This window comes from Marmota flaviventris, chromosome 12 (assembly GCF_047511675.1).
Source record: "Marmota flaviventris isolate mMarFla1 chromosome 12, mMarFla1.hap1, whole genome shotgun sequence".
Lineage (NCBI taxonomy): Eukaryota > Metazoa > Chordata > Mammalia > Rodentia > Sciuridae > Marmota > Marmota flaviventris.
Genome location: NC_092509.1, coordinates 42,607,936 through 42,633,332, shown reverse-complemented (window position 1 = coordinate 42,633,332; position 25,397 = coordinate 42,607,936). Strand labels below are relative to the sequence as shown.

The 25,397-nt window shown below is 41.5% G+C and overlaps 1 long non-coding RNA gene across 1 annotated transcript in view; it reads right to left on the bottom strand.

Moving 5' to 3' along the window:
* Positions 1 to 25,397, bottom strand: part of LOC139701394 (uncharacterized) — a 62,808-nt gene that overhangs the window by 2,379 nt on the left and 35,032 nt on the right. Inside the window, exons 2-3 of the long non-coding RNA XR_011703951.1 lie at positions 3,422 to 3,580; positions 1,079 to 1,194 (exon numbers count right to left, since the gene is read on the bottom strand). This is a non-coding gene — a long non-coding RNA (uncharacterized lncRNA). The remainder of the gene's footprint in view (positions 1 to 1,078; positions 1,195 to 3,421; positions 3,581 to 25,397) is intronic.

The window sequence follows — 25,397 nt, the reverse complement described above, 5'->3', positions numbered from 1 at the left end:
CAAAGGAAAGGAAATCCCATAGAGATGGCAAGGTGCCTGCGTGTTTTCCAGCAGCCAGTGCACAGGGACGGAATCTGCAAGCTGTCCCAGGTTTGCTGGGAAGACCATGGTATGGTTTCTTCCCATTAGGTTCCCTGGAAGCAGGACACAGGGGAAGCACTAGGCTCAGTGTCTAGCAGTAGTTAGATCACATAGCAGCTGTGGGAGATAAAGGAGCAGAGAGACAGATGGTCTGGGAGAGGGTAAAGTGAGCAACTCTGAGACAACAGGAACAGACATTAAGTTGGGTTTTTCCTCCGGAGATGGAGACCCTGGTGCCTACATCAGAATCCAAGTTGCAGGTAAACTTTTTACTTTACCCTCCTGCCTTCTTTTAATTATTTTCTTTAGCAATTTTTTGGAGCTCACAGCATTGTCTTATGTTTCATTGCTTCCTCTGCAGCATTGGGCCATCCGCTTCTTAGTGGCACCACTGAAAACATGCACAATCACACCTTCACTCTTGTGGGTCTCTTACACCCACTTATGTGCACACCCCACACTCACTCTCTACACATACTAACATTCCTGACACACATATATGCACTCATATTCACCTGAAAACACACACTCATGCATACACACTTGCACAGACTCACACACTTCTAAGGCTCTGGTGTCTGGGCGCTGGTGACAAGGTTTCTTGAGTATTTTCTCACTCTTTGAGGTAACTGGAACCAAGTAGATCTACTCCCCAAAGCTCAGACCTCTCTGTTAAGAGTTCAGAGTGTCTGTACTGAACTGAAACTCATTTATTAAACAGTATGAATTTGGTGGGCAACATGCATGAAATAGACTTATTTTTTCTCCAATGGGACCTCTCTGTATGCTCTGTTGCATTTCCATTTCCTTTCTCTTAATGATAGACCCCATAGTGTCTCAGTTATTATAAAAAATATTATTCAAAAACTGTGGGAGGGTCCAGATTAAAATTTAATATATTGGGCTGGGGATGTGGCTCAGGGGTAGAGTTCCTGCCTAGCATGCCTGAGGGCTTGGGTTCAATCTCCAGCAACTATAAAAATATTTAATACATTACCACATTTAGGGCTCCTATCACTCTTTTCCCCCAAGAACAGTCTAGGCCCTGGGTCTTGTAGAGAGGAGTGGGTAGATGTTGGCTTTTCCGTTTCTTTCATCTCTTGCTTGTAGCTCCTGCATGGTTGAGATCAAAGGGCAGGTGTGATTAGGGAAAAGGGGCCAAGGCTTTCATTTATTTGTTGCTCTTGTCTCTTCTGGATGTTGATGGCTCCCACGTGGAGGCATCAGAAGGCTGGTGAGAATGTGATTGGGGTGGGTGCCTTGGAGTGTGATGGGCTTGCAGTTTCCTGATGTGGGGAACTTACCTGGCTTGATGTTGTGACTGTACCCCTCAGCTCCCTCCCCTTCTGGCACAACCACAGCGGGCCCCCACCTCTCGGGTCTTGTCCTGGGAAGCCTGATCAAGAGTGACTGCATTCTGCAATGTTCAGAGCAGCTTACACATCCCAACCATTCTACAGGGTGGAATGCAAACCTCACTTTTGCTGTGTGCTCCTCTGTGTCTCCCTGAAGGGCTTTGTGTGCAGAGCAGCAAGGCTGCTGCTGTAGAGGCTGTGCAGCTGAGGAACCCGTGCCTGTGACTCTTCCTGCATCCACTCTCACTCCTCACAAATCATCATCTTAAAGCACCCCTGAGCTTGGATGTTTGGAGGAAAGATCTGTGTCAGGCAAAATTATAAGAAAGCTCCAAGATCCCTGGCCCTGGTGTGAACACCCTGCAAGCTTGCAAATATAGTAGATTTTATTTCCAGGAATAGGTTACGTCACCTGGGACACTTAACTTTAAGAAAGGAAGATTATCTGGGCTGGGTCTGACCTAATTAAGATAGTGCTTAAAAGGATTCTTCCTGGAAAGAAATTTGAAGGCTGCAAGGGATTCAATGAAGGATCTCTGTTGCTGGTGTTGAAGATGGAGCGGGGCATGTGATGAGGAATGTGGGTAGCCCCAAAGAGTCACCCCAGCTGACAGGTGGCAAGGATGTAGGGACCTCAGTCCTACAGCTGCAGGAAACTGAGTTCTGCCACTGACCACATGAACTTGGACGGAGAGTACCAGGTGACACCCTGATTCTGGCCTTGTGGCATCTTGAACAGAGAAACCAGCTACAGTGTGCCTGAGTGTCTAACCCATAGAACTGTGAGCTAGTGAATTTCTGTCTAACTTTGGGGGCATTTGCTGTAAAGAAGCAGAAAAGGAATATACTGACCTTTCTTTCACTTGCTAGAAAGGAAGAGAATGAAAAGACTTTAGCACCCTTTCTGTAAGTCAATAATGCCCAATTTCAACTAATTTTTATAGATATAGATTGAAAACAATGGTGGGTTGATGGTAACAGGATCAAATAAACTTAGATAAGTGTCTGGCTTGCACTGGAGTCTGCTCTCTTTAGAATTTGGGGACATCTCATATGACTATTTTCAACTTCCAAATTTGGCTATAATTCCCAGACAACAAAAACCATTTTATTTGATGTCCTTGCTACCTAAAGGAAAAACAGTGGTCTCAATGTCTTTGTCCTTTTATAGCCATTCCATTGAACAAGTGGGACTCCAGGGTGTAATTATTAAGCAATTTTATTTTTGTCTCCCATTGCTCCTTTATTCCATGGAGCTAATTAGTCTCTTCCTCATGGATGACCATGACTTTTATGGTCACCTTCAGGTAATGAAAGGTCTTCTAATCAGTAATTAGTATGTCTAATTCAGAGTCAGAGTCAAAGCTTTCAACTTTTCTCAAGGTTATAGCTACACCTCTTTCCCAGCTGCTCTAGGTAGAGGGAAGCAGGCAGGTAGCTGACTTATTTTTTCTCCAACTTGCGATTTGAATCACCTGCTCCCTCCCCTGTACTCTGTGAGGTTCAAGGAAAGAAGAGAGGGAAGGGAAAGGATTGTTTTCAGGCTTGTCTTTACTGCAAATGAAAGTTCCTCATATAAAGGATGTCTCTATAATGGGAGAGACCTCAGGAGTCACCTGTAAATCCTGTCAGGCCTAAGAGTGTCAAGTAAGCCCAGACAGAAGCAGTCAACTTGGAACTCTTTCTTCTTTTCTGGTCCATCTTTTATTTATTTTACCTGCCATCTCTAGCATCTCCTTGATCCTATTCTCCTGTTGCTCAACTTGTCCTTTTTTTTTTTTTTTAATACTCTGGTTTTGTTTTTCCCAAGGCTTTAATTCTTATTCCTAGTCGGTTGATTTTTCCTAGTCTGCATTTCCAGAACTTTTTCTCCTCTGGGCTCCAGTTCTGATTCCAATTATCTGTTGGGAATGTTTGTTCAAAAGGCACCACAGTCTCAAAAGTGAATCCACCCCTCCCCTGTGCCTCTTCCTTGTTTTTCTTACCTGCACAGCTGTCCTCTACCCATCAGGTGACCTGTCATCTTTGGTTGATCCTTCCTCCTTCTTCTGTACATCAAATCTGCTGCTGAGTCTTTGCATTCTGCCTTCATAGTAGCTTTGAACAGAACCCTCTTCTCCACCACAGCCGCATCTCCCTCAGTCCTAGTGCATGGGGATAATGGTTAACATTTTGTTGTATGTTCTTCCAGTCTCTTTTCTCTCTCAATATATGAAATAAATGTTATACATACATTTTTTCTAGAGTAGGATCATACTGTTCACATTGTTCTAGAAACTTATTTTTCCCACTTATCAATATATTGTGGAAAATCTTTTACATCATTTCGTATTCATCCACTATATTTTTCAAATATTATGATGCCTAAGGACTTTGGTTTTGGGCTTCTGTTGTTCAGACAGGGTCCTCATGGCCTTTCCTCCTTCTTTTTTAGTTAATGATGATCTAAATTCCCATGAAAGAAACAGTAAAAGAAAATTATGCTTAAGAAATAGCATCTCCTATCCCAGGTGAACCAAATCCCATTAAGAACAAGTTGCAGAGTGAGGTGGACCTGGACATCGCCTGACCCTCAGTGGGTGTTAAATAAGTGTGTAGAAGAGGAGAAGCTGATGGAGGAGGAAAGATTTACACACAGAACCTAGTTGGGTTGACAAGAACTATCACCAGGAAATTAGACTATGACAGGGAATTAGAAATTGCTTTTGCTAAAAGCACTCTTGCTTCACTTGGTCCTATAGTTGCCCAACGGGTAAAGCATGATTAAAAGCTTGACATCTGAACCTTCATTTTGTATCTGTCTCTTTTGTTATCTTAGACTTTTGATTAGTTTCCTGATCAGTTCTGCACTTAGACATGTTAATACAAGGTTTATTAGACCTACGTTTACCTAACCTAACTCATCCCCCTTGAAGTTATTTTAAAAAGATTTTCAGGGACATTCAACTGCCAGCTTTTACCATGTCCTCCAGATGTCTGTAGCCATTGCCCTATACCTTCCAGGTACAGTGGAGTCTTACAGGCAGATAATCCCTCAATGAGACTGTACCCACAAGAAGGAATGATTTTCTAATGGGGGCTAGCTTGCCTCCCCTTCCAGTACACAGGTCTGATAGACAAACATCCAGCAAAGCAGATAGAGATTCTTCCCTCAAGTGAAAAGGACTTCTTAGTAGCCACCCATTAGAACCAGAACTGAGATAATGGTCAACCAGATCATAACTTGACTAAGACTGTTTATGCATGCCACTCATCCCCAGACCCAATTTTCCCCCTGTTATACCTAAAGCTCATGTCAGTACCCGGAAAGATAAGGCTGAGATGCTTGAGCCCACCGGTCTTCCCAGGGGGGCCATATTGATTTAAGTTCTTTTCCTGTTTCTCACTATTTTTCCATTTGATTTTTTTGGGGAGTGGCCACAACTGATTTTTTTGATCTTCAGAGTTGGGCCTCTGGCCTCGGACTCTGATAATAAGACATGGACAGCTCAGGGATGAGTCATTCCTCAAGGACTTGTGGAGTTTTGATGAAGATACTGTACTAGACTTGTTTGCTTGACTGTGGAAAGACTTTTGGTGACTGGGTAAAATCAGTCTTGGTCTGAGGTTTTTTTTTAGGTATAGACTTTCAGTGCCAAAATGATTTTCAGTGTGAAAATGGGACACTCCTGGGCAAATCAGGACTGTTGGTTGCCCTACTCAGTGAGTTTTTACCTGTGTTCAAATTCTCCTCCCAGAGGATATAGACTGATTCCAGAAACTTGGAAACCATTCTCTCACCCTTATTCCTGAAAGAGGATTTAACTCTTCAGCCAGAATGCTTTAGGTGTAAGAGAAATAAGTGTCTAACATTTTTATACTTCTGTTATTTTTGGATTCTCTCTCACTTGCAGACAAATCCAATTCTTCCTGATAAAACAGTAGAAATGTGATACCTATTAAATTTATTTGCCTAAACTTAGTACTTTTATTCTTAATCACTATAATATATAATAAGGAAGTATGTATCCTCTAGTTCTACTCTAAGTTTTATTTGATTACAGTGCTAAACTTAGTCTATAGAGATGCTTGGTTCTTTACAATAGTTTTTTACTATATAATATGATCACCCTCTGACTACTTCTTCCTTCTTGCATGGGAATGGTGGTTCAGGGCACTAGGCCCCATTACCTAATTTGAATAAATAGTGGAACAGCTTTTGAACAGAGTGTGAGAGACAGCATTAACATACACCTCATGGTCAAAGTGCATTCACTTGGCTTTTACTGCATGTGGTTGCTTTTAGAGACACGATGTGAATTTTGGTGCATCTGCATCTGTGAAATAATAAGCCATTCTTTAAATCAAGATTTTGCAGCATTACAGATACTTGGAGAAGGTTTTAAAAATTATTATTCTAGTGCTGGTCTACTTCCCTTCTTTCTCTTAAATAATCTGCTTTAGACATTCAAAGGGTCTACTCATCCCAGGACATGACTATAGCTAATTTGCTGAGAGCCTCTGAACATACCCCAAGCCTGCTTAGGCCATCTGGAGGGAAGTTAAATCATTTTAAGTGGAGGAATTATCTAATGTTTTTTGCTAGAGGAAAAAAACAAACTGTGAATCTTGGTATTATGCACCAGATTTTTAATGGTAGAAACGAATTATGCTACAGATATACAAAAGAAAAATAAATCCATCTTATTTTACTAGGAGCTTGACACTTTTATTTAGAGAATTTATATTTCTGAATGCTTCCTTCATACATTACAAATGCATTTCAAATGTGACTCCATTAAGTTAGTAATCTTTTCCTTAAAAGCTGATCGGGGAGAAAGTGAGGATTGGGGGCCACTTAGAAGTAAGAAAGAAGAGAGAGGATCTACCTAATGATGAGATGAATTGAAGAGCATAAAAAAACTTTCCCTTGCAAAAGCAGAGAAATTCTGATATGTCTGAGAAAATCTGAATAGAGAAATACATTCTTTCAAATTACTTTCCCATCACTGCCCATCTACCCAAGACTTTTTGTGGAAAATCTAAGTGGGAATTCTGTGTAATGGACCATTGTTCACTATGTATCAGTTAGCGATACACACACACACACACGTGTGTGTGTGTGTGTGTGTGTGTATGCTTCTGAATTTGCATCTTCGACATTGAATTCTATTTGCTATTACATAGGTGAGGTGAGGTTGTTTGTTGGAGATTGCCAATGAGATTAGATGTAATTGGGGTAGATTCCTATCTCTCTCTTTTTATAGGGTGCTGAGTTTTGAGCCCAGGGCCTGGTGTGTGCCAGGCAAGCCCTTTAACACTGAGGCCTACCCTAGCCCATCTGTGGACTAGATTCAGAGTGGCTTTTAAATAAGTGCTACAGAATGGTTTATGAAGCTGAGAAAGGTGTCATTTCAAAGGAAATAGGCAGAACTATCCATCTTCATTTACTCCTGGTCTTTCACGAAAGCCAAGTTATCTATTATTCACTTTACTTCTATTTTCATGGACCAACTCTATGAAATCTATTTTCTTGGTGCTGGAGCACCCTAGGCAGAGTCTACCTCTGGCTGCAGACATTGCTGTGAGGAGTTAAAGCAACAAATGAATATGTGAATAAAAATGAAACCCTCCTTACTCATTTAGTTGTTCTTGTTCTTCTATTTAATTAGCCTTGTTTAAAATCTCAGTTTCCTGTCCTAGGATACTGTAAGCTGAGATATAAAGTAAGATATAGATGGTTCTGGACTTATGATGATTGGATTTATGATTTTAGACTTTATCATGGTACAAAGATGAAATGCATTCAGTAGAAACTGTACTTCAAATTTTGATTTTTGCCAGACTAGTGATATGTGACATGAAATAGCAGCAGTGACTTGTAGCTCCCAGGGAGCCATTTGATCACAGGGGGGGGGGGGGACCAGTACTCTACGGCTTAACTGTGTGGCTACATGCTCATGTTTGATGAGTTAGGTGTATTTAATGCATTTTTGATTCATAGCATTTTCAATTTACGATGGCTTTCTTAGGTTACAACCCCATTAGAAGTCAAGTAGCATCTGTACTCTGAAAGTGTGTGTTCTTGAAGCTGCATGTTCTTTCTTTTCTTGAAGGCATCTGGCAATTGACTTCTTCATGTTAACCCAATCACTGTCGGAAGGGGTGAATGAGGACTCAGCCTGTTGCTCCTGGCTTTTTAGCCTATAAGGTTGGATTATCCTCCCAAAAGCAGTATGGCTAGGATACCAGCCCATGAATCAGACTTCAGTCCTGCTGTGTCAGATTCTGGGAATGCTTAGGGTCTCTGTTAATTCATCTATAAAATAATGATTCAGAAACACTGAACTGCTAGCTGAGTCCCTTGTCATGGTGAATGAGCATCATGTTCTTCTTCCATGCCAGGTGGCATTATTATTATTATACTTCACATCCATTCAGCTAGAGAAGGATGGAGGTTTCAATCTTGCTCACATGGAGAGTACCCCAGTGTGACAATGAGCTTGTTCTCCCATGGGTGGCCTACCTTACCATTTGTTTCCTGATTGTGATTCATGGTCTTGAATACCAGCGACCCTGTGCTACTCCTTGTGACTGATTTATCTACTAAGCTAATTTGGAATGCAGAATTTCATCTTGAGAGAAAATCCAACATTTGTTGTCCTTTACTTACTCTCCCAAGGGTGACTGCAGTGGGACCAGCAAGCCAACTTCAATGACAATAGAAGTAATGACAGCTTGTTTGCACAGCTACTATATTTATCCTAAGAAGAATATAAAATGCGCAACATGCCCCATACCCACTCTCTCTCACAAAAGATCTATCAGAAAAAGTAAAGTTCATATTACCCTTAGAAAGATCTTAAATTGTTTTGTTTGTGGTTTCTCATTTCCTGAGACTTTGAGGAAGTTTTACCCAGCTTTTTAAAAAGTTTTTATTTTTAATATATTTTATTGGAAAGAGAAGGTGGTTTTCTTGTCACTAAGCAACGCGAATAGAGAAGAGAGCCCAGGGTGGCTTGGTATATAAACAATCCAATAATGAAGATAAGAACTGAAATCCTGACCTTTTCAATTCCTTCATGAACCAGCCTAAGATGCCAGCACAGTGTCTGAACATGTTAACACAATGGGAGAGACACCATTCAGGCCCTGAACCTTGACCTTCACAGATAGGAGAGAAAGCAAGTGTACTAGCTGTCTGATGAGAATGGCCCACATAATTTGTATCAATAAGTTAGAAGCACAATATGCATGTGATCTCTATTTCAGATATTTATTCCAGGATTTTGTTCTCTGGCTCAGTATCAAAAAGCTACTTGACCAACTATTTTGTGCTAATAATTTAAAGTTTTGTCTGTCTTTGGGAGGCACTTAAAGACACAGAGGTACATGGCTCTGTTTTCTTATTTAACAGATAAAAAAGAGAGAGGTTAATTGGTTTGCCCAATGTCATTCCATTGAACAAGCTCCAGGGCTGTCTTTAGAAATTACTTGTATTAATATGCAAAACTTAGAGAGCTTAAATAATGAGTTTCCCACAGAGAAGTTCCTTCTCTGGAAAGATAGTAAACCTGGACATAAGAAGAAAAATAAAGGCCTTAATTCAATATTCATTCCATAAATATTTATGGAGTGGTCATCATTATACTATCTGGAAACTAGTAGAAATAAGGTCTTCTGAGGTTTTAGTATGGCCTTTGGGGACAAGACCTCTCTGCTTTGACTCAGTCATTTTTCTTCACTATTCATTAAGCCATTCATTCATCCAACCAACAGATATTTATTAAGCACATATTATTTGCTAGGTGTGAATTGGGAAATGAGAATACATGGATTCTGAATAGGTTAGTATCTACTTTGGGGAGCTCAAAACCAAATAAAAGAGAGAAGGGCATTTCAACTTCATATGCAACATTGGAACAATGTGAAAGATGTCATGGAAGCACAAAAATGTGTTCCTAGTGAAGTTCAAGGATGAACTGACCATTCAGGAAAGCCTTCTGGAAGAGGTGACACGAATTGTGCCTAATCAAAAGGTGTTATCTCTGAGGCAATAGAAGAGAGGGAAGAGGAGAAGGCATCCAGGTTTAGTGAAAAGTCTGTCAAGTAGGAACTGGTGTGCTGTGTGGCCATGAGCCTGGTATTGATGAGCGAGAGAGGGGCAGAATTAGGTAGACATTGTGGGTGTGCTCTACATGGACCCAGCAGAGATGTGGCCTAAGGAAATCTCCAGCTCTGTGTTTTGGTGACTCCCAAGGGAGGAAAAGGGATCTGGGAGGATCATATACTACCTCTCTAGTCTTCTAATTGGGAGTGACTTTTTAATCTCCACATTTCTTCAGTCAAAGAAAGTCACATCACTACACTCAAATTCCACTGGGACAGAGAAGCACAGTCCTTCCATTTTCCCAGGAGGAAGAGAAATGGAATAGCTGGGATTAGCCACTGAACTACTAGCTAGACATTATTGGAAAAACTAAAAAATTTAAGCTGTTATATTTGATAGTTGTTACTTATTTTTAAAAATCTGATTCATTAATAACTGCTTTGAAAAAAGTATCTTCAAGTTGTTTCTTGTATCATATTTCCCAGTTGTGTTGGAGGTTACCTGAGGGAAGACTCCTGCTCAGAATGAAACATTCTGTTGGTGTGATTGGTTTGCCTAAAGGGGTCATCTGGTTTCACCTATCTAAAAAATTCCCTGTGGTCATGATATTTTACTAGTACATTGATACCATGGTCTTCCATTTTTTGTGCATATACAAAAAGCAGTCAGTGAAATTCCTAGCTCATCTGTAATGGAAGATGACTGAACAACAACACTCTTGCCATTTGCCAGGAATGTTTTAAAAATTATAATTATTAACCCATTTTTAATTGTACAGATTAATGAGATTCACTGTGATATTTCCATACATGCATACATAGTGCCTTGGTCAAGTCCATTCACCCTTCCTCTATGTTCTCCCTCCCTCTCCTCTCCTCCACTTCTCCTTGACCCTTTCCCAGTCTCTAATAGTCTCTCTTCTACTGTAACTTCAGGTCAATTTTTTAAAAAGTCTCCACAAATGCCTTTTTAGTATTTGGCTTATTTTGCTTAACATAATGTCCTTCAGTTCCATCATATTCCTGCAAATTATAGAATTCCATTCTTCTTTATGACTGATTAATTCTCTCTGTTTCTTTATCCATTTATCTCTTGATTCTGTATCTTAGCTCTCATGAATAGTGTCTTAATAAACGTGGTATGCAGCTGTCTCTTTTGAATGCTTACTTCGTTTCTTTCAGATATATGCTCAGGAGTGGGATGGCTGGATCATGTGGTAGACCTGATTTTAGTTTTTTGAGGAACCTCCACACTGTTTTCCATAGAGGCTGTATTAATTTCCTTATATATGTATAATCACATATGTATGCACATATATGTAAATATAGGGACTTATTATCCAATATTTATTTGGAGTATTGATCAATATTGATAAACTCAGTTGGCTACAGTTTGACAAGCCTATTATTTTCCTCAGACATTCTAGAATTCACACCCTGAGTAGAACAGCAGTAGTTGGAACCTGAAGATTTTCATTACACTGCAATGGCCCCCTAAAGAATTGTTTCTTCTGAAGGGTATTTTGGCATAATGGAGAGTCCTAAAAGAAGCAGGCTGTTATAAGACACAACCCTATATAACTTGTTATGAATCTGCGGTGAGAACGTTGTCCTACTTAGAAGGAACACACCTATTTCCTGGGGACAAAGTCGTACTCCTCCTCAGCAATGGTTTGTTTTTAATGTCATGGGCACTGAGAATCATGCTTTTATCATTAACTACTTACTGAAAAGCATAGAATCTCCCTTATTACCCTTATTACCCAACAGTTGTAAGTGAAGAATTCATTACAGAATGTTCATTGTCAGAATTCTTAGCTCCATTTAACTTTCTTTTATTCTTTCCTCTTTTAGTTTACCTTACCCTGTTTTGTATTTTGGAATTTCTTCCTGAAATAAGGTGAATCATAAATATGTAATAGAAGAGAAAAAATTTACATTTCTTATAGTTGACTGCTTCTGCTCTAGAACCCCCATGCTTGTGAGTATGAAAAAAAGCAAGCATCTCATTTAAAGATAGTTCAGCCTCCTTTAGAAAAAAATATTATCTATGACAGATATTTGGTGTTTCAAAGTACCAAATTACTCAGAGCTATTTCTCTCACTTGAAGTGTTCTCTTTCTCTCTCTCATCTTTCCTCAAATGTGGTCTAGAGTCAGGGAGAAGGACCTGAGGGACTTTTGTTTTAGTATGTGTGTGTGTGTGTGGGGGGGGTGCATGGCACTGAAAAAATGAGTTCAAATTGTGGTATATTGAGTTGGAACTGCTTGTAAATGAACCCAGAGGTAGTTAATTGGATGTCTAAATGCTGAGAGCCACAGCACAGTCGGAATGGCCCCTGGCATTTTGCCAACAGTATTGGTTGAGAGGCAAGCCTTTACTGTCCGCCTCGGCCTGTTACTTTGGAGTTCTCGCGCTACTTTGGAGTTCTCGCGCTACTTTGGAGTTCTCGTGGGGATTCCCGGAGAGTTCCCATTGGTTGGGGAAGTGCGGGAGGAGGGATTTCCGGAAGGGGGATTTCCGGTTGTTGGTTCTTGGAGGAGCCGCATGGCGTTTGGGAGGGTTCCTGGGGAGCATGTGTGGAGTGTGCTGGTGGAGTTCAGAAATAAAGTTTGTTCCTGCTTCAGTGGCTCGTGATTTGTGCCCAGCCAGACTGCGGCATCTAAACTTGAAATTCAACAAATTATGATGAGACATTATTACTTTGACTAAGAGCTAATGGGTAGTTTCACCAGTGGGAGAAATACACAGCCATCTTTGTAGTGCCACAGTCCACCCCGAGGAGTCCCAGAGTCATTCTGGCTTCCAAATGGACCTTTATTTCCCTATCTGTTTAGTCCTCATTTTCAAGTCACTCATATATCAAAGTTTAAGAACAAATATGTCTATTAAAGATGTTTTAAAAATAAAGACACATAGAACCCAACAAGCTAAAAATTCCCTGAGAAAATTGACCTCAGTGAATGGCACTTACTGTAGGCTCCTGTGTTTGTAAGTGTCAGAGTGGGCTGGATGAGGGAGGGCTTGGTTGGTGAGGTCCCTCCACAGCCAGACATCAGCACTATTCATTTGAGAAAGGCATTTTGAGAAAACGATGAAAGATGTAAAAGGGAAAGGCAAGAGATGCCAATTTTGCTGAGAATGGTGACTGATCTTGGGGCTTGCCTTTTGGATGAAATAGGAAGGCTTTTTGGCCAGAAGGTATATATTCCAGGAGAAAAAGAGGGACTGCTGCACCTGAGAGATACGTGACTGTATGAATGCAAACTCTTGGATGCATCCAAGCTCTAGTTTCCTGAAGGAATGATATCAGCTTTCACTGTCAGCTGCAGCCTCAGCAGGCCTTAGGAGTGGAATTGATGTGAGATGCTCCGCAGAAGCAGGACTGAAGGCTTCTGCTCTCTTGGCAAGTTGTTTTCATCAAGTCATAGCAAGTATCATGTCTGGAGCCATCATACAAGACATTCTGTAAGGGGCTTGTTCATTATTTACTGAGCATGTCAGAATGTTGGCTGCCTTCAGGGCTCTCAGGGGAACACAGATTTGCCAGAATACCTCAATAATAAACACAAGCAAAATCCAAATTTGCTTCTCATTTTCAGGACTTTCAGTGAGAACACATATTTTGTTTGCTTCCTCTCTTGCTAAGGCTTCTGTGTACAGAGAAAATATCACTCAAAAAAAAATCATGGTATCTTAGCCAGGGTCACTGTGCACTGCAGCTAAAAGTCCTAAAAAGGGGGGGGAAGGAAGATGGCGGCGAGGGGAGTGCATTGCCCCCGTGTGCTGCTTCACTGTGTGGGAGTATGACAAGTCAGGACGGCTAAAGGATATCTTGTTAGGAATTTCCAGCAATAGTGGGGTGCTCCGGAACCTGGAGGAAGGATTTCCATCGCACGAGGATCTGCTACGGGGACTCAAACGCAAGAGGTTTGTCGCACGGAGGGTAACACTGCTTATTCAGCAAATCGCCCCGCGGCTAGAGTCTGCAGCACGCGCTGGGAAACGAGGAGATAGCGACGCAGGGATACAGCGCTGCAGTTTCTGCCAGCCGCGCAAGCACCGTACTCAGGGCTGAATTCTGGGTTCGAGACGGGGGAAGGAAGCGGTCCATCTCGGTTCTCCACACCGGTCAGACCACAGAGGAGGCCAGCAGCCACCATGTTGGAAAGCTGACGTCACCATCCCTGTTTTCGACTGACCGCAGCTCATTCAGCCATAGAACAGGTAATTTCAGGCTGCAATTCGCCTGCGGCTTGCAGACAGATTGCTAGGGTTCAGTGCCTGGTGCTTCTTAGAACCTGATCTTATTGGAGCGAACACGGAGCGCGGGGCGGCCGAGTTCCGGCTCCCGGAACCGTCCCGGAACCGCCCTGGCCCAGGGCTGCGGAGCCTGCGGAGGCTACTTCTTGGACCCTGCTCCTATCAGAGCATACACCAAGCACTAAGCGGCCGAATTCTGGCTCCTGGAACTGAGCCCGCGGGGACTGCTTCTTGGAGCCTACACTTATAGGAGCTTACACCGAGCACGGAGCGGCCGAGTTCCGGCTCCCGGAACTTCCCTGGCCCGGGGCTAGGAGCCCGCGGAAACTGCTTCTCGGTCCTGGTCCTGCTGAGGGCCGGTCAGGACTCACCCGTTGCTTTGGTTGCCCGGCAAGGGGAACGAAATGCTGCCATTCGCATAGGATACCAACATGGCAGAGATCTGATGTCAGCAGAAAGCGGCGGAGGAGAGAACTTCATCAATACCAGCGGCGACATAAACAGTTGGTCTCCTGGTAGGGGGGGTGAGGCACAGACACCCGAGTCTCCTCAATTTGTCGTCGAGCCAGAGGGGAGGAGCCGGGCCGCCGCCAGCGCCCGGAGCAGGCCCAGCGGCTCGCCAGCGTGGTGACCGCGTGACCCCAATTGGAGAGGGGGCGGAGCGGAGCCGCCACCCGCACCCGCAAGGTGGGCAGACCCGCGACCCAGTGGTACATGGGCGTGGTAGGAGGGGCAGGGCAGAGCCGCCGTTCGCGCTTGCAAGGTAAACAGACCTGTGACAGCCTGGCGGGTCAGGCCCAGTGGCCTGCCAGTGTGGTACACACGTCACCCCAACTGGAGTAGGGGCAGAGCAGATCCTTCTACCACGCCCGGATCAGGCCCTGCCGGTGTGGTGGTCACGTGACCCCAATTGGAGTGGGGGCGGAGCGGAACCGCCACCCATGCCCGCAGGGTGAGCAGACCTGTGACCAACCTGCAGATCAGGCCCAGGGGTCCGCAGGCGTGGTAGGAGGGGCAGGGCAGATCCGCTGCCCGCGCCTCCAAGGTAGGCAGACCTGCAACAGACTGGCGGATCAGGCCCAGGAGCCTGCCGGCGTGGTACACACACCACCCTAATTGGAGTAGGGGCAGAGCAGAGTCGCCGCCCGTGCCAGGAACAGGCCCAGCGTCCTGCAGGCGGGGTAGTCATGACACCCTAATTGGAGTAGGGGCAGAGCAGAGCCTCCACCCGTGCCCGAAAGGTGGGCAGATCTGCGACCGACCAGCGGGACAGGCCCAGTGGCCTGCCGGTACGACAGACACGTCACCCCATTTGGAGTAGGGGCAGAGTAGAGCTGCCGCCCGCGCCTGCAGGGTAGGCAAACCTGCAACTGACCGGCGGATCAGGCCCGGTGGCCTGCCGGCGTGGTACACTCGTCACCCCAATTGGAGTAGGGGCAGAACAGAGCCGCCGCCAGCGCCCAGAACAGGCCCAGTGACCTGCCGGCGTGGTAGCCACGACACCCCAATTGGAATAAGGAGAGAGCAGAGCCGCCACCCGCGCCTGCAGGAAAGATACGCAAGCAGTATGAAAAGACAAGGAAAGAAAGGACCACAAGCAATGCAGGTCAACACAACTTTAGAAGAGGTAACAGCTGCAGCAGATGGAATGTCAGATAAAGAATTCAGGATATACATGCTTCAGATGATCTGGAGTATCAAGGAAGACATTAAACAGCAAAATCAGACAATGAAAGATCACTTCGACAATGAATTACGCAAACAAATCCAGGAAGCAAAGGATCAACTATACAGGGAGATAGAGGTTATAAAAAACAAACAAACAGAAATCCTAGAAATGCAGGAAGCAATAAACCAACTTAAAAACTCAATGGAGAATACTACCAGCAGAGTAGAACACTTAGAAGATAGAACATCAGACAATGAAGACAAAGTATTTCAACTGGAAAAGAACATAGACAGCTCAGCAAGACTGTTAAGAAACCGTGAGCAGAACATCCAAGAAATATGGGATAACATTAAGAGACCAAACTTAAGAGTCATTGGGATACAGGAAGGTACAGAGCTCCAAACCAAAGGAATGAGCAGTCTATTCAATGAAATAATACGAGAAAACTTCCCAGACTTGAAGAATGAGACAGAATCCCAAATCCTAGAAGCCTACAGGACGCCGAATGTGCAAAATCATAAGAGATCCACACCTAGACACATTATAATGAAGATGCCCAACATACAGAATAAGGAGAGAATTTTAAAAGCTACAAGAGAAAGGAAGCAGATTACATTTAGGGGTAAGCCAATCAGGATAACAGCTGATCTTTCAACACAGACTCTGAAAGCTAGAAGATCCTGGAATAACATATTTCAAACACTGAAAGAAAATGGGTTCCAACCAAGAATTGTGTATCCAGTGAAATTAAGCTTCAGGATGGAAGATGAAATTAAAAGCTTCCACGATAAACAAAAGTTTAAAGAATTCGCAGCTAGAAAACCATCTCTTCAAAACATCCTCGCCAAAGCATTACAGGAAGAGGAAATGGAAAATAACAATGAAAACCAACAGTGGGAGGTAGGACAGTAAAGGGGGGGAAAATAATCAAAGAGGAAAACAAACCATGTCTAGTAACAGAAATAAACAAATATGGCTGGAAGAACAACCCATATCTCAATAATAACCCTAAATGTTAATGGCTTAAACTCACCAATTAAGAGACACAAGCTAGTAGAATGGATCACAAAACAAGACCCAACAATATTCTGCCTACAGGAGACGCATTTGATAGGAAAAGACATACATAGGCTGAAGGTGAAAGGTTGGGAAAAATCATATCACTCATATGGACTTCGGAAACAAGCAGGAGTGTCCATACTCATATCAAATAAAATAGATTTCAAGCCAAAGTTAATCAAAAGGGATAAAGAGGGACACTACATACTGCTTAAGGGAACCATACACCAACAAGACATAACAATCATAAATATTTATGCCCCAAACAATGGTGCAGCTATGTTCGTCAAACAAACTCTTCTCAAGTTCAAGAGTCTAATAGACCACCATACCATAATCATGGGAGACTTCAACACACCTCTCTCACCACTGGACAGATCTTCCAAACAAAAGTTGAATAAGGAAACTATAGAACTCAATAACACTATTAATAACCTAGACCTAATTGACATATATAGAGTATACCACCCAACATCAAGCAGTTACACTTTTTTTCTCAGCAGCACATGGATCCTTCTCAAAAATAGATCATATATTATGCCACAGGGCAACTCTTAGACAATATAAAGGAGTAGAGATAATACCATGCATCTTATCTGATCATAATGGAATGAAACTGAAAATCAACGATAAAAGAAGGAAGGAAAAAGCATACATCACTTGGAGAATGAACAATAGGTTACTGAATGATCAATGGGTTATAGAAGACATCAAGGAGGAAATTAAAAAATTCTTAGAGATAAATGAAAACACAGACACAACATATCGGAATCTATGGGACACATTGAAAGCAGTTCTAAGAGGAAAATTCATTGCTTGGAGTTCATTCCTTAAAAAAAGAAAAAAACAACAAATAAATGATCTCATACTTCATCTCAAAATCCTAGAAAAAGAAGAGCAAAACAACAGCAAAAGAAGTAGAAGGCAAGAAATAATTAAAATCAGAGCTGAAATTAATGAAATCGAAACAAAAGAAACAATTGAAAAAATTGACAAAACTAAAAGTTGGTTCTTTGAAAAAATAAACAAAATGGACAGACCCTTAGCCATGCTAGCAAAGAGAAGAAGAGAGAGAACTCAAATTACTAGCATATGGGATGAAAAAAGGCAATATCACAACAGACACTTCAGAAATACAGAAGATAATCAAAAACTATTTTGAATCCTTATACTCCAATAAATTAGAAGATAGTGAAGGCATAGATAAATTTCTTAAGTCATATGATCTGCCCAGATTGAGTCAGGAGGATATAGAAAACCTAAACAGACCAATATCAATTGAGGAAATAGAAGAAACCATAAAAAGACTACCAACTAAGAAAAGCCCAGGACCGGATGGGTATACAGCAGAATTTTACAAAAACTTTAAAGAAGAACTAATACCAATACTTTTCAAGCTACTTCAGGAAATAGAAAAGGAGGGAGAACTTCCAAATTCATTCTATGAGGCCAACATCACCCTGATACCTAAACCAGACAAAGACACTTCAAGAAAGAAAACTACAGACCAATATCTCTAATGAACCTAGATGCAAAAATCCTCAATAAAATTCTGGCGAATCGGATACAAAAACATATCAAAAAAATTGTACACCATGATCAAGTAGGATTCATCCCTGGGATGCAAGGCTGGTTCAATATACGGAAATCAATATATGTTATTCACCACATCAATAGACTTAAAAATAAGAACCATATGATCATCTCGATAGATGCGGAAAAAGCATTCGACAAAGTACAGCATCCCTTTATGTTCAAAACTCTAGAAAAACTAGGGATAACAGGAACATACCTCAATATTGTAAAAGCAATCTATGCTAAGCCTCAGGCTAGCATCATTCTGAATGGAGAAAAACTGAAGGCATTCCCTCTAAAATCTGGAACAAGACAGGGATGCCCTCTCTCTCCACTTCTGTTCAACATAGTTCTCGAAACACTGGCCAGAGCAATTAGACAGACGAAAGAAATTAAAGGCATAAAAATAGGAAAAGAAGAACTTAAATTATCACTATTTGCAGATGATATGATTCTATACCTAGCAGACCCAAAAGGGTCTACAAAGAAACTATTAGAGCTAATAAATGAATTCAGCAAAGTGGCAGGATATAAAATCAACACGCATAAATCAAAGGCATTCCTGTATATCAGCGACAAATCCTCTGAAATGGAAATGAGGACAACCACTCCATTCAAAATATCTTCAAAAAAAATAAAATACTTGGGAATCAACCTAACAAAAGAGGTAAAAGACTTATACAATGAAAACTACAGAACCCTAAAGAGAGAAATAGAAGAAGATCTTAGAAGATGGAAAAATATACCCTGTTCATGGATAGGCAGAACTAACATCATCAAAATGGCGATATTACCAAAAGTTCTCTATAGGTTTAATGCAATGCCAATCAAAATCCCAACGGCATTTCTTGTAGAAATAGAGAAAGCAATCATGAAATTCATATGGAAAAATAAAAGACCCAGAATAGCAAAAACAATGCTAAGCAGGAAGTGTGAATCAGGCGGTATAGCGATACCAGACTTCAAACTATACTACAGAGCAATAGTAACAAAAACAGCATGGTACTGGTACCAAAACAGGCGGGTGGACCAATGGTACAGAATAGAGGACACTGAAACCAATCCACAAAACTACAACTATCTTATATTTGATAAAGGGGCTAAAAGCATGCAATGGAGGAAGGATAGCATCTTCAACAAATGGTGCTGGGAAAACTGGAAATCCATATGCAACAAAATGAAACTGAATCCCTTTCTCTCGCCATGCACAAAAGTTAATTCAAAATGGATCAAGGAGCTTGATATCAAATCAGAGATGCGCCGTCTGATAGAAGAAAAAGTTGGCTACGATCTACATACTGTGGGGTCGGGCTCCAAATTCCTCAATAGGACACCCATAGCACAAAAGTTAATAACTAGAATCAACAAATGGGACTTACTCAAACTAAAAAGTTTTTTCTCAGCAAAAGAAACAATAAGAGAGGTAAATAGGGAGCCTACACCCTGGGAACAAATCTTTACTCCTCACACTTCAGATAGAGCCCTAATATCCAGAGTATACAAAGAACTCAAAAAATTAGACAATAAGAGAACAAACAACCCAATCAACAAATGGGCCAAGGACCTGAACAGACACTTCTCAGAGGAGGACATACAGTCAATCAACAAGTACATGAAAAAATGCTCACCATCTCTAGCTGTCAGAGAAATGCAAATCAAAACCACCCTAAGATACCATCTCACTCCAGTAAGATTGGCAGCCATTATGAAGTCAAACAACAACAAGTGCTGGCGAGGATGTGGGGAAAAGGGTACACTTGTACATTGCTGGTGGGACTGCAGATTGGTGCAGCCAATTTGGAAAGCAGTATGGAGATTTCTTGGAAAGCTGGGAATGGAGCCACCATTTGACCCAGCTATTCCCCTTCTTGGTCTATTCCCTAAAGACCTAAAAAGAGCATGCTACAGGGACACTGCTACATCGATGTTCATAGCAGCACAGTTCACAATAGCAAGACTGTGGAACCAACCTAGATGCCCTTCAATAGACGAATGGATAAAAAAAATGTGGCATTTATACACAATGGAGTATTACTCTGCATTAAAAAATGACAAAATCATAGAATTTACAGGGAAATGGATGGCATGAGAGCAGATTATGCTAAGTGAAGCTAGCCAATCCCTAAAAAACAAATGCCAAATGTCTTCTTTGATATAAGGAGAGTAACTAAGATCAGAGTAGGGATGAAGAGCAGGAGAAGAAGATTAACATTTAACAGGGATGAGAGGTGGGAGGGAAAGGGAGAGAGAAGGGAAATTGCATGGTAATGGAAGGAGACCCTCAGGGTTATACAGTGGAGGGGGTAGAGAGAGAGGAGGGGAGGGGAGGGGAGAGGTGGGGAGGGGGGAGGATGGGAAAGGCAGCGGAGCACAACAGACACTAGTATGGCAATATGTAAATCAATGGATGTGTAACTGATGTGATTCTGCAATCTGTGTATGGGGTGAAGGTGGGAGTTCATAACCCACTTGAATCAAAGTGTGGAATATGATATGTCAAGAAATTTGTAATGTTTTGAACAACCCACAATAAAAAATTAAAAAAAAAAAAGTCCTAAAAAGGATTGCCTCTCTTTTGTGTTTTCAATTTAGGACTTAATTACTCACATTTTATAATAATAGGAAGACCAGTATCTTCCTCTTGAGCTTTACCCCCATGAGGTGGAATTGTGCAAAATCTCTGAGGGTTTTGGAGAGACTGCCTTTGAATCTCATTGCCACAGAAGGCTTGGGCTCTGCAGGCTGACAGGTGAGTCTGGTCTATTTTGCAATGACGTTCTGGTGGCCCAGATCCCTATAGATATTTCTCTAAACCTCCCAGACCTTCTAGAAATGTGATTCCATTCTTCTCAAAGCTAGAGTAGGCCTTTCCTGTACTTGGGCTCTCTAATTATCAATTATTTGTTTGGCTCATTTAGGAGCTAACTCCCAGAAATCCAGCTGCTGCAGGAACACAGATGGGATTGAATTGAGCATCTCTCCTTTGCATTCCTGGACCCATGATCCTCTTTACCTGTACCAAGTTGTCACCCTCAAGGCCTTCATTAGGCAAAAGAAAAATAGTTCAAGGCTCTGAGGAAGCAACAGTTCCAGAGAAGACATGATCACTTCTTCTTGGGGCAACTTAGCGAATAGATGGGATTACAGAGGTAGAGAGAGAGGAGAAATGGGTGTAGGGTGGAGTAAGCTGAGGGTCAATATGAAAGGGATGGACAGGGGAAGATGGACCTTCAAATAATATTAAAATGGAGTAGAGGAGAAAGTCAAAGGAAGTAGAAGGTCAAAAGAAGTAGGACAAAAATTTAGAAAATATGGTTTAACTAAAGAGAATATATGTTTTAAAAAGTTAGACTGGTCAACATTGATAAACCCTACAGAATGATTAAGATAAATAAGCACCCAACATATTTAATAGTAAGAGGTCTCCGATGGAAACTGGTGAGATTGGTCTTCCAGGAGCAGTGTAAGTGGAGTCAGTGGGAAGAGTGGAAGTAGAAACAATGTGATGATATTCCTCAGGTTTTCTGCAAAAGAGGGAATAAAAATGGGATGATAGATGAAAAAGGTCACCATGTTAAGGAGAGTTTTTGCTTATTGTTGGTCTTTTTTAAAATGGGAGCATCTTTGATATTTTCAGGGCTGATGGAAGAAAATCAGTTCCGTATGAGCAGTGTAGATGCAGGAGAGAGAAGAATCAAGCATGGGTCCTTCTCTGAAAAAGGCATTTGGGGCTGGGAATGGGCTGTGAGTTGGGGAGGAGGTTTATGGAGAGTGTTTCTGAAGCAGGAGGGAAGCGGGGAAAGTGGATTCTGTGCAGCTGAATTTGTGCATTGGGTGTGGAAGCTGAGGTAGTTTCAACACATCAGAAGAAGGACAAAAGTGAGTGCTGAGAATAGGGGGTCAGATGAAGGTGGGGTAAAGGACTGGGCTCCATTTATTCCACTAAGAAGGCTACTTCAGACCCAAACAGAGGCCTGCTGTGGATCTTTCTCCATCCAGTCCAAGTCTCCTCAGAAGGTGAGAGGTTTATTCTGGGACTTATCTCTACATCCACGAGAAAATTCCAAATTGCATGTTTATTCTCTGAGTCTCCCCTGTCACCCACATATTTGGATTTTTTTTAAGTTAGTGAATTCAATTCTAAAACTGTTTATTAGACATATGTGATAAGCCAGGATTTGGGGCTACAAAAAGGAGTAAATAATATTCCTACTTTTAGGGATCTTCTCATCTTGTGACTTTATAGAGTGGGTTTCAAAGGGATGCTGGTGTTTTAGAATTGACTTTTAGATTATCTGCTTTGAATAACTAGTCCATGATTTCTTTCACAAACACAAAAGACAATTTCAGTTTGGAAATACTGTGCTTTACTAAGGTGGTAAAATTTGGTCTGAATTACTTGAAAGATTTTATGTAATCATAATGGAACTTCCTGACTTTACGTAGTAGTAGTTTAGTTTCCAAAATGCTTTGTTTATGTTACAATAAACAGAACATTTATAATAAACAACATTTCAGGCCTACTATTTTAATATGTTAACTTATACATCATTTAAAAATCATGGCAATAATTCTTAAGATCAATGCTTAGTACCTCACACTGGGAAAGACCTAACATTTGTTTTGTACATCAAATGTGCCACATGACATATGATTTCATTTTATATAATCATCACAAAAATCCTATGATGCTGGCATTATCCCCATTCCTCAGACAAAAAAGTAGAGGCTTGGGTCTTAACTAAAGCTATTTAGCCAAGGAATATCTAGAGTTCAAACTTAAATTGCTGACGCTAAAGCTTTTATACAAATAGCCTCTTGAATCTTTGCAGCTACCCTGTGAAGTCGGTAAGAACACCAACGTTTGAAAGTTTCATTCCAGGTAGAGGCCAAGGCAGGAATAACTCAACTCTACGATTCTGGTCTCTAGTCTGCTCGCTCCCCCATTGTGACTCCATATTGAAAGTCACCATCTTCCCACTAACATTTACTTAATAGTGACCAATAGAAGAGTCTGGAGTACTCTCTGCAAAGGTTGCATGGGCCTGGCTTCAGGGAGCAAGTTAGTCCCTGGGAGAATTTGGCTCACTGGCTTGTTATGTTTATAGCATCTGGATTCTTGCTGCATTTCTGTGCTTTCAGGCATTAATATTCAAGCTTCCCTCATTCCTTATAAAACAGACAGGTGAGTCAAGGGAAAAAACAAATGAGAGATGTTTGTTAAGGGCTGGAGAAATATTGACAGCTTGTGGCAAGTTCCGGAGTCGCAGAAGTGATGAATGATCTGGAAGGACAGATTCACGAAGGGAAATTGTAAAGCAACAACACCAGCAATAAACATAGGCCAACAAGACAAGCCTCAACTATGATTTCTTGGCCAACACTGGGAGTAAGTGTGGTCCTTTCTGAGGCCAAATGCCAGCATATTTGAATCCCAATATAGAAGACTAAGCAGTAAAACAAATTAATAATGAAATGATATTTAGGCTGAGCATAAGAAGAAGCTTACCTGAAAAACCTGAGGGAATAGACCAGTCTTCTTTTGAACTGGTATTAACATGCAAAATAGGTTATATCCCCTCATAGGAGGCTTTCCATATTCAGCAAATTATTAACTGGTGTTCCACTACTTCAAAATGGGTCAGAATTCTGACAACTAAACTGAAAAACAGTGAAGTTCCTAGGGTTAGATTTTTGCTCTCGCCTGCTGTTCTTTTTTTCCTCCTAGTTTCCTCATCTCTTCTTATATGTCCAGAGCCTTCACCCTGTCCTCGCAGGGTCCCCAGGCTGAGACTATGTCTTGAATTACCCAAACATGATTCTCTCATGTTGTTACCCGTAACTTTCTCTTATAATGAATAGCAACCTCATTCCCTGCTATTTTAGTAATTTATCAATTATCTACTGTATCAGTCTGCTTTCCATTACTGTGACACAATATCTAAGAAAAGAAACTTATAAGGAAGAAAGGTTTGTTTGGCTCAAGTTTTCAGAGGTTTCAGTTCATAGTCACTGACTTTGTTGCTTTGGGTCTCTGGTGGTACAGAACATCATAGTCAGGGAGCACATGGTAGAGGAATTTGTTCATCTCATGGTGACCAGGAAGCAAAAAGAAATAGAAGAAGGGTCTTAATGTATCTTTCAAGGGCATGCTCCCAATGACCTAACTTCTTCTTACTAGGTCCCACCTCTTGAAGGTTCCACAACTCCCCAGTAGTACCACAGACTGGTGACCAAGGCTTTAACACATAGGCTCTGGGGGACATTAAAGATCCAAATGATAGTATCTGAGAATATTTTCACTCTAAACAAGAATTCTTCTATTCTGTCCCCACTTGCCAATTCCTTAGGAAAAGAATCAAAGCCTTAAGCCAGAAAAACAGTTTGAAAAGGAAAAAATATCTTGATTTCTCTCACACTGATTTCCTGAAGGCAAATCCCAACCTCTGAAGTTCTGTTTACTCAATTAGTATCACAAACAAAATAGGCTGCAGGATATTTATAATTCCCCAAGATACCAAACTTTCAATATACTCTTAAAACTGTAGGAGCGAATCTTTGTTAACAAGTAATTTATTTGCTAAACAGCTCATTTTTAATGTATTTTTCACATAATTTTCCTCCAGGAACCAGACTAAGCTCATTCCAATCACTTCATGCATTTAAAAAGAATAATACTGCATTTAGAAAAAGATGCATAATTCAGTATTTTTATTAGTTCAGATATTACCCCCACATCACCATCTGTTTGAATTATGATTTGCTGTACATAGAAGAAATATTACTATGGAAACAAATGTTGCATTGGGACAAAATGTAAATTTGAGGAAAAGATCTCTATGGTGTACTTACAGGCCTTTTGTTTTTTGCTATTTTTGTTTGTTGTTGTTGGTTTTTTGTTTGTTTGTTTGATGTTGCCCATAAACATACACCCATATGTTGGTCATTATGTTTCTCAGGCTGGTCTCAAACTCATGAGCTCAAATGATCCTCCTACTCTAGCCTCTGGAGTAGCTAGGACTATAGATTTATACCACCACACCTGGCTGGCCTTTTGGTTTTAAATAAGAGAAACCAATTCTGACTTCAGACAGAGTGGAATTGATGGGATGATATTGAGGATGGTATTGAGGAGTTCTCCTAATCCATGAAAAGATGCAGGAAGCAAATAGTCGGAATCAAGAGAAGCTGAGTAGCTGGAATCACAGCCAATGCTATGCTTAGTACATGCTAGGTAGGCTGCTGCTGGGTGCTGTGCCTGACCCCACACTGCTGTCCCCTGGAACCATGCCAGGGACTCTGTACCT